The sequence below is a fragment of the Macrobrachium nipponense genome, chromosome 9 (assembly GCF_015104395.2).
Source record: "Macrobrachium nipponense isolate FS-2020 chromosome 9, ASM1510439v2, whole genome shotgun sequence".
NCBI lineage: Eukaryota > Metazoa > Arthropoda > Malacostraca > Decapoda > Palaemonidae > Macrobrachium > Macrobrachium nipponense.
In genome coordinates this window covers 108725488-108735289 of record NC_061110.1, presented here as the reverse complement: position 1 = coordinate 108735289, position 9802 = coordinate 108725488, and positions in this window count along the sequence as shown.

Genomic DNA, 9802 nt, shown 5'->3' with positions numbered 1-9802 from the left:
AAAACTGTCAAAGTCTTTTTGCGAGACCGGAATAAGTCTTACCATTTTGGTGTCAGCCGTAGCAATGTACCTTCCCGCTGTGGGAACCTCGGACTCATTGGACTGCATATTATTATCATTTCTTTTCTTTTCTTTTTCATCATTCAGACGAGAAAGACACCAAATATAAGACCATTGTCTCACTCACGATCCTCCACCCCTCTTCATTTTTTTAAAAGTCTTTCGCAACATAACATTTATTTTATGAATGTTTTCTCTTGTGCTTTCCGTCCTAAGGTCAAGGTGATCGTGAGATTTGAATTGTTACTTAGAAATAAATATTTCGCAGTGCCTTGATATTTCTTATTTGTCGAGGTGAGCTTGTAGGAATTTATACTTGTTAGATTTATGAGTTTATGACATACGTCAGCATGAGTTAGTTATGTTTATATTTGATTATTTCCAGAGTTGGTAAAAAGAGAAGGGGAAAAGAAATCAATATTTGAGGACAAATAAAAAAAGGAATGGTGAAGCTGCTTTCATTATTATTCGAAGTTATCTGTTTGATGGCCTTCTATCACATCCGTCCTAAATAGCTTTCATTCTTTTTTGCTTTTTTTGGTCTTCTGTTTCTGTTTCACCCTTTTCCGATGTACAAGGTCATGAACACATACCCAGAAGCGCCACGACAACGTTATTTCATAGAAATAGAAAATAACTCGATGTCTGCTTTAAAACTCAACGTGAATTTTTCTTCATTAAAAATTTCTCAAGGCCCATCCTCTCTCTCTCTCTCTCTCTCTCTCTCTCTCTCTCTCTCTCTCTCTCTCTCTCTCTCTCGATATCTAATGGAAGAAAATGTTCTCTCTCTGACGATATTTTATATAAGAAACTGCTCTCTCTCTCTCTCCTCTCTCTCTCTCTCTCTCTCTCTCTCTCTCTCTCTCTCTGTTTCCACTCCATTTATTTTGGTAAGTGCGTATGTATGTATCCTGGCTGTATGTATTTTCTTTCCAGTGAAAGTTATTGCCAATATGATATTAAACCTACATGAAAAGGTATTTGTTGTTTGAGATTCTGAGCTGTCAGAGACAAGTTGTGGGTGGATTGGTGACAACACCATCACACATACTACATACATACATATATATGTATATATATATATATATATATATATATATATATATATATATATATATACATGTTGTTTGTGTGTATGTTTGTGTGGGTAGGATTGGTGACGATACCATCACGTACACATACATAGGGAGTTAATAGACAATTCTCTATACAGAAAAGTGTTAATGAACTTGAAATTCGATTGATATACTTCTGTGAAGTCTTATATGCAAGATATTTTTAATATCGTGTCATAAATATATGCAAGTCTAGAAACTGGCGCTCTGCATATCTAATGATAACTTTAAGATGGATGTTCTAAAATTCATATTGTATAGTTCTGAATAACCAAACAGACATGAAATTCTCAATGCTATTTCCAGCGCATTTCAACAATTGTTGTATCATGCAGATTAATAGCGAGTTCTCTTACGCTCAATCTTTTCAGGAAGTTAATTGAGGTGCGAAATGAACTTTCCCACTGGAAACTACTTTCTCGCCTTGTCACGAAACAACGCCCATAACCCGTGTGACCTTCAATTTGAAGAACCGTTTAGTCTTTGGTGTAGAACAAGGGAACAAGGCCAAGGTGTTTACTCCAGTGATTCTAATCTATAATTAGATGTCGTCCGTCCCCTGTTAATTTTTTGCGATGCCAAACTTCCATTTAATCAATTTCTTTTAGCTTTTTGTAAAAGAAAACTATTGAGGTGGTTTTGTCTGTCCGTCCGCTCTTTTTCTGTCCATTTTGAGATCTTAAAGAAGTACTGAAGCTAGAGGGCTGCAAATTGGTGCGTTGATCATCCACCCTCCATTCATCAACGATACCAAATTGCAGCCCTCTAGCTTTAGTAGTTTTAATTTTATTTTAGGTTAAAGTTAGCCATGATCGTGCCAACAACACACGCCACTACCGGGTCGTGACTGAAAGTTTCATGGGCCGCATTTGGCGCTGTACAGAAATCTCGATTTCGTATTTTTTACTTAAGGCGTAGCGTTGACTAATCTCTTTATTCTTATTAATTATTAGGGCAAAGCATGGATATTTATATCTCCCTACTTTCGAAATAGAACATTGATACATTTTATGCATGTGTGAGTTTCGAATCTATGCTATGCATAATCAGTTTTGAAGTGTTCTTTGAAGTTATTAGGGATTTTGAAGACCAGTCGATTCCAACTAATCCTCACGGTCGCGTGAGTTTGGTCAGAGAGTTTTGCTATGGGTTTAATCTGAAATTTAACCAGTGAGAGTTCTTGCTTTTCTAATTATTCCGTAGGTGATGATAGGAGTGGGTTTGCGTTTAGTTGAAGGTTAAGACTTTGTACTGGGTTTTTGTCGACAAACTGCTTGACGTAGGGAATCAGCCTTGTATATACAAGGTGGGTTCATGTCTTTAACATGCATCCAGCCTCACTTTTCATTTGGCCTGAGTTATGGACAAGTTGAAAATTAAGGGGTTAGTGGTAGATAAGGAATGTGATAGGGCAATAGTATTACAAAAGGATGAAGCGTTGGTTGGTGAGTATCCGCCTCCCAAGGTCACAACGGGTCTCAAAGCATTAAGAAATTCCATGACCAAACCAAACATTTGCTTCATTAGAGATCCTGTGCTTAATTTCATACTGGGCTCAAGGACTATAGAGAGGAGAAACTTAACTTACGAATGAGTATAATAAGAAAGGAAAGTTTCATGAAAAAGAATTTGCAGCTGAAGATTTTACGACTCCCTTTTAGTAGTTTGGTATATTTTCTTCTACAAACTTTTTTAATATCGAATGCGTTAATATATTTAATTTCCTCTTGAGTCGTGTATTAAACTATGAGACTTAATTAAAATGATATCTCTCATTCAAAATAAGCTTTACGCGCTTATTTCAAAGATGCACTTATGTTTTTTTCCATTGTAGATATTTGAACAGTAATTCGTAAGTCAAGATCAAGAAATCTCTCATATTCTTATTTTAATTTTTTTCGTCATACGGCTTTTCTTCGTTAATGATTTAGATGTCTTCTTTAAAAGCGCTGTGATTTAAGAGCACTAAACCATTTTTACTGTCTCTGTCAGGGATTAAGATACAAAGAGGAAAGGTGGCGATAAATAAATGAGATGATGAGTGGCGGTAAGAAAAAAATAAGAAATTTATGAAATTTCTGGTTACTTGATTGAGAGAAAATACGAAATCATACGTTGCGGTGAAGTAGATTTAGAAGTAAATAATAGCTTGAAGTAACTTCGTAAAGCATAATTAAACTTTTTATAGAATATACGATAAAAATTACATAACAAAAAACCTTAAACATAATAAATTGATTGATCAAAATTAAATAATCTCTTGGTATAACTTTGTAAAGTGCAGTTCATTTTTATTTTTTTTACTGAAATGTTTGAAGCCACCATACATTTACTACCACACTGACAAGAAAACCACCGTGACTCAGCAGTTCAAATCAATGTTAACAACGATTTCAGTTCAAAATCAATGAGTAATATTGTGGCACCCACCCCAGTTCCAAAGACTCACGCCATTACTTTTAATACCATGCTTCAGTGCTCGTAACTTTTTTTTCTTTCTTTTTGTGGTCGTCTGCATGGTAAGCTTGGTTTCTTCATGCACTACTTCGACTACGTAAATATAGCTCATTTAGATCTTAAATCACATACGACTAAATGATTCAGCTGGGAATCAAAGTCTATCCAAAGGGAGTTCAATGCACGTGAGAAAATTTGTACCAGAATCACGAGCAAAACGTTATATTTTTTATTTTTTTCACGGAAGTATTATAGGATTCTTTATGATTTAACTAAGCTTGTCGTGGAGCGGAACAATGCAACACTTATGATGTAATAGTGTTTTATATAATAGAGAGAAACCATATTCCTCTTATTTCATTTTTTTTTTTTTTTTTTTTTTTTTTTTTTTTTTTTTGACGCTGAAGGAGTTGTCATAAAAAATAAGGCCATAAGTTAACAAAAATCGAAGATACGTTTTTTTTCTTTTATGATAAAATTGTAAGGTATTGATCTGGCAAGGAAAAATAGGAATAAAGGTTGGGAAATAATGTGATGCAGGTGGAACGTTGGAGAATGAGAAATTAGACGAGTTGGAAAATCACGATATTGCTGGAACGTTTGGCAATAACGAAAATTCCCGACAGTAAGAGGACTAATTGTAAAGGAAAATGAAGAGCTGAGGCGAAGCTGGGAAAATTCAGGGGATAAACGTGTAGTGAATAGACACTGAAATATAAAATTCAGAAATCAATAAAGCGGCGAGGACAGAAAAAGAAAAATAATGAAATTAAAGTAACTTAACAATAACGTAAGGATTAAATTAGACACGAGCTGTTGCCTATTTGATAATCAAAATGAAAGGAACGTTTCCTTGAAATTCTGCAGAGATATATTTCAATATTGAAACAGAACAAAAAAATAATTATGTATAGTTAAACTTATCTATTTATTATAAAGGTCTCCACAATGACCTCCCTAGAGGACGATGACCTCACTTCCATATATCGCGCGACCTGTGATGAAAACCTTCACGAAGGTTTTGTGTTCTACGGTGTGGTGCTTTTGATATACTGCCATGAACAGCGCAGTCTCCACCCCCCCCTCCCCCACCCCCACCCCCCACCCCCCAATAAGAAAGATGGTCCTTCGTTGAAGTTTTTGCCTTTCCAGTTCTGTTGAAGCTCGTGCATATATTTCAGCTGTTGGAACAATAGTAGTTCCACATAAAAAGGTGTCTTTAAAACCTTCTCGTTATCTAATGATACCTTGGCAACTTAATGCTTCAAAGATGCCTCCAAAATAGGCCCCTCCCACAAGATGGCCATTGTGATTGAAGACGGCGGAAACTAATTGGTTTTGCTCACGTTTAAATTGTAAGGGAAACGTGAAATGGTATCGGAAGATTGGCTTTGCAATAGTCACAGCTACAGGTGTGTATAACTGCAACAAAATCATCGTTATGTTTTCAAAGTTGAGGATATTTAACGTTAATCAGAGAAAAACTCTAAAGCTAAAAGATATGAGACCATGCATACAATATTGATCATACATCTTGATGCTTTCACAATTATGATGAAAATTGGAAAAATCAGTAATACATACTAATTTTTTTTATTTTTTTATTCATTAGCTCGCCATTCTTTCTTGGTTCCTCCTTATTCCCCCGTTATTCATTTCGTATTCACAAAAGTACATTTCTCAATATGTCCTTTTCCTGATTCTTTACTATCCCTCCCTAATTCTCATTATATTCCTCTATTATTTATCATCTTCCTTGTGCATTTCTATTGTGTCCTGGTTACTGATTCTTCATTATCTTCTTTTGTTTCTTCTTTTAACGGAGACATGGGCAAAATCACTCAGATTCATGTACTCAGAATAACAAAGAGTAAAATGTAAAGGATTGAAATGTGAGTAAACAGTAATCCATTGAGGAAAAGTCATTCGTCGTAGGAATTTTGGAGACAATTCATGCCACTCAAATGTCTTTGAAATGCATCCGGGTACCTCCCACCCCTGACGCAGCCTTCTCTAATTCTAACCAAGGTTAAGGTATAGAGAAAAGAAGTTCGACTCACGCTCATGGAAGTTAGGACAGGCTCTGTTGTGAGATAATTTGTGACGTCAGTAGGCCCGTTAGGCTTAGTGGATAGTCGTTCCTTGACGTAAAAGTTCTCGCTTTTCCTTTCGAACTGTGAACAGAGTAGTGCAATATCTTTCGGAAATTCTTGCATTTAACAGGATAACCTTTAGTCTGCAAATCAAAAATTAAATCATTAATAATCTTCAAGAATATTCATGCACTTTGAAGAACATGTTAATTTGCTATACACAAAGAACGTGCAACCTGTATAAAAATCCAGAAGGATGTATAGTTGTATGTTAATATTCACGAGCGGAATATGTGTATATATATATATATATATATATATATATATATATATATATATATATATTATATATGTGTGTGTGTGTGTGTGTGTGTGTGTGTGTTGTGTGTGTGTGTACATTATCTACTACTGAGACTCGTCAGGTCATCCCCATTATCTCCAATGCCATGTGACGCCAAGAATATCAGTGAATAATGACACTGTTACGTTCTGCTCCTCACCCCAATCTGCAGGAGGTCCCGCCCCTGCCCACACCCCCCCCACCCCTCACCCCCACCATCCCCGCTAGGTGACAAGACATACACGGTGTCATCTCCTTCCATCATTAGAATTTTCTTAACACCATTAAGGGCATAAATTCTTGCTCTGTTTTATCACTTGACTTCAGATATCATTCAGAATTCTCAAATTAACCAGAAGTTTTTCGTTTAATTTCCTTGACGTTCAACGATTCGTGATTCTGTTGTAGTAAAGATTGTATTAGACTATTGTATAATCTTAGTTTCGCTTGCAATTTCAACCTATTTGGTGCATCCTGCTTTTTGAGGATGTTCGTGTATCCCCACTTCAGAAAACTCGTCTTGGATATTACTACTCCTAAATGTTTTTAAAGGCTAAACTTCTTTAACCTGACTTCTCGTGTTATTAGATGTTCCGATACTAATTTTATTAATCATAAATCAATCCTTTGTACAATGTCTGGACTCAGTATGCATCTTCTTAGATTTATCTTTCTGCATACAGAAAGCATCCTACTAAGCAAAGTTTGTAAATATTCAGTTTTGTTAATTAAAACAGGATCATTTGTTTATTCTTTATTCAGTCTATGCTGTCTCCTTATATCCAAGGTTTCCATTCCTTTATGCCATGATTCACCAACACCTGAGAAATAAACTCCCTATCTCCTGAATTAATTTTTCACCTGTTCTAATCCGCTGGAGGCTTCTTACCTTGCAGTTTCCTATTTTCAGTTTACTCTTAGTAATTATTAAGAGACTTTGTTGATTTAAAAACAAAGCTTTATTAAGAATATTAGGAATCATATGATAGGATAGCCTGAGACATAATACATTAAGAAAAATAATGAAATTTCTTCATGTAGATGTAATAATGATGAAAGGGAGATGGAGATGGCTTAGAAACGTCCTTCGTACAACTCCTGGGGAGAATAGTGCTTGGTAATGTCACGTTAGCTGGGATTCTGTGGCCACCAGAAATTAGAAGACCCAGATCTACTTCGACAAGAACTGTGAGAAAGGTAGCCCTGGAGATGAGATGAGATTTGGGAAAGTGAAAGCACGGGAAAGGCATGAGTGGTGGAAGTTCACAGCTGCCCTTTGTAGAGGCGAGGATGATGATGACGATTTGTAAACCAGGATATTCCAAGCAACCCTGACACGGTCGGAAGTGAAGTGTATTTCGAAATTTTGTCTTTCCACCTGGTCATTGCTAGTTGTTATCTATCTGGCATCTGGAGTTGAAGCATATGAGCCAGATCAAGCTCTCAACACCTGAACACTATCTGTCATCCCACACAAGTTTCGATATAGATCCAGCCTTTCAGCAACCTACAAAGTGGCTCGGGGCCAAAATACAGGTACTACCAGCTGTACCTGCGGAATTTTGTACACCTAGATGTCTACGAAGGTATTTAAGTAACTTACCTCATTCATCCTAATTACCAACACGCAACTATACTCATTCGTATATATATTTATGTATGTATATGTATATATACACACACACACACACACACACCACACATATATATATATATATATTATATATATATATATATATATATATATATATATATATATATATTATATAGGTTTCCAGTAGGAGCCCAATTTTGGATCCCGGGTTTTAGGGTCAATATGATAATAATTCGGAGGTTTCCCAGGATTTCCCAGAAAATACAATTATTTTTTAAAACATATTAGTATTGTTAACTATTGAAAGTAGATCTGTTTTACAAGGATTAATAAATAAAATCTTAATGATAGGGATAACAAAACAAACATTATGAATTTCAAGGAATATAACTTTCAATGGGTTACATTGGCAAAATGACTTTTGCTTAAGTCGGACATTTTGTTCTTGGAATCTTTTAGACGTTTGCGATTACGTTACGACATTGGCTATCTATGTCACCAGTTGAATACCTAAGAACAGTAGTTATAAAACCGGTAATGAATGTGATGGACGGGAATGAAACGTGAGCGTGACAAGTTTTTAGCCTGTTGCATGAATTCATAACTTGTTACTCGTGTCAAGTGAGTTGGGAAAACCTGTATACAGAATTTACGAGTTTATGACGTAAATGTTGTGAACTTGTGCAGCTGGTCTCCATGGTCAATACATTATTTGTATGTGTCTCTAACTAATAAATTCTTGTTGCCGTGTTCGGTACTTATTTCAATTTGCAAATGAAAAAAGACGTAGTTGTTTTACGAGAGAAATATTAGATCTATTAATGTATTATTTATATATATATATATATATATATATATATATATATATATATGTATATATATATATATATATATATATATATATATATATATATATATATATGCATTACGCTACAAATGTCCTTTAATATCCAATTCGCTCTATCTCGGAATCAATATATTTTCATACATGTTAAACGAAGGGGAATTTTTTAGTTGGTAATAATATCGTCCTCAGGACTTCAGATGTTATCGACTCGAATTGAACATTAAAGGACTTTCTGGCTTAATGCATGTATATGATCACGATGATGTGATAAAAATTCATATATATACATATATATATATATATATATATATATATATATATATATATATATATATATATATATATATATTATTATAGAGAGAGAGAGAGAGAGAGAGAGAGAGAGAGAGAGAGAGAGAGAGAGAGAGAGTCTTCCTTAATAACCAAGGTCTAATCAACTTTAGTGGAGAAAATAAAAAAGTATACTGTTATCAGTGAACCATTTCCTTAGCAGATTATATTCCATTCGTAACGATTAACATATAACTAGATGTTAACTTACATTACTTATGACCACGTATTTAGATATTTAAGAAATTATCAACTTTTTGCTCTAATGAAGACATGTTAGTTCTTTAACCTAAGGCCATATTTTCTGAAAAATTTAAATGTTAACGAAATTCCCGGGAAATTCTGGGACAATAAAAAGCATGAAAAAGAGGAGGAAACCTATATATATATATATACATATATATATATATATATCTATATATATATATATATATATATATATATATATATATATATATATATATATATATATATATTGTATATATATGCTCATATGGTTATGAGATATATGAACAGACGCAATGTGAGCAATTATTATGAAAATCATCTTCTGAGTGAAGTGGAAAAAGAATCCAGTTCTGACGTAAACACAGCATGCAGTTCATTACGTCACAGGATTTCATGTCTGGTAAAAGAAAATAAGAGTAACTTAGTGAGACGGGAAAATAATAAGTTTCAGATGCTTAACTCCGAAGGTCTTCGGACGGGTATCTGGAAAGTAAAAAAAAAAAAAAAAAAAAAAAAATCGGCATTTTTATTTTTATTTTATTTTTATTTACTAGTTATCCTTCTCACTTTAAGCCACTATAGGGCAACATCACTATCAGCAAACCCTCGGTACATGACGTTACAGTTTCAGTATTGATATGGGCACGATTATTTTGACTTCTAGACTGAGAGGACAGGAAAAAACAGGTTTTTTTTACGTTCAACTCAGGGAAAAATAAAAATAAAGAAAATATAAGT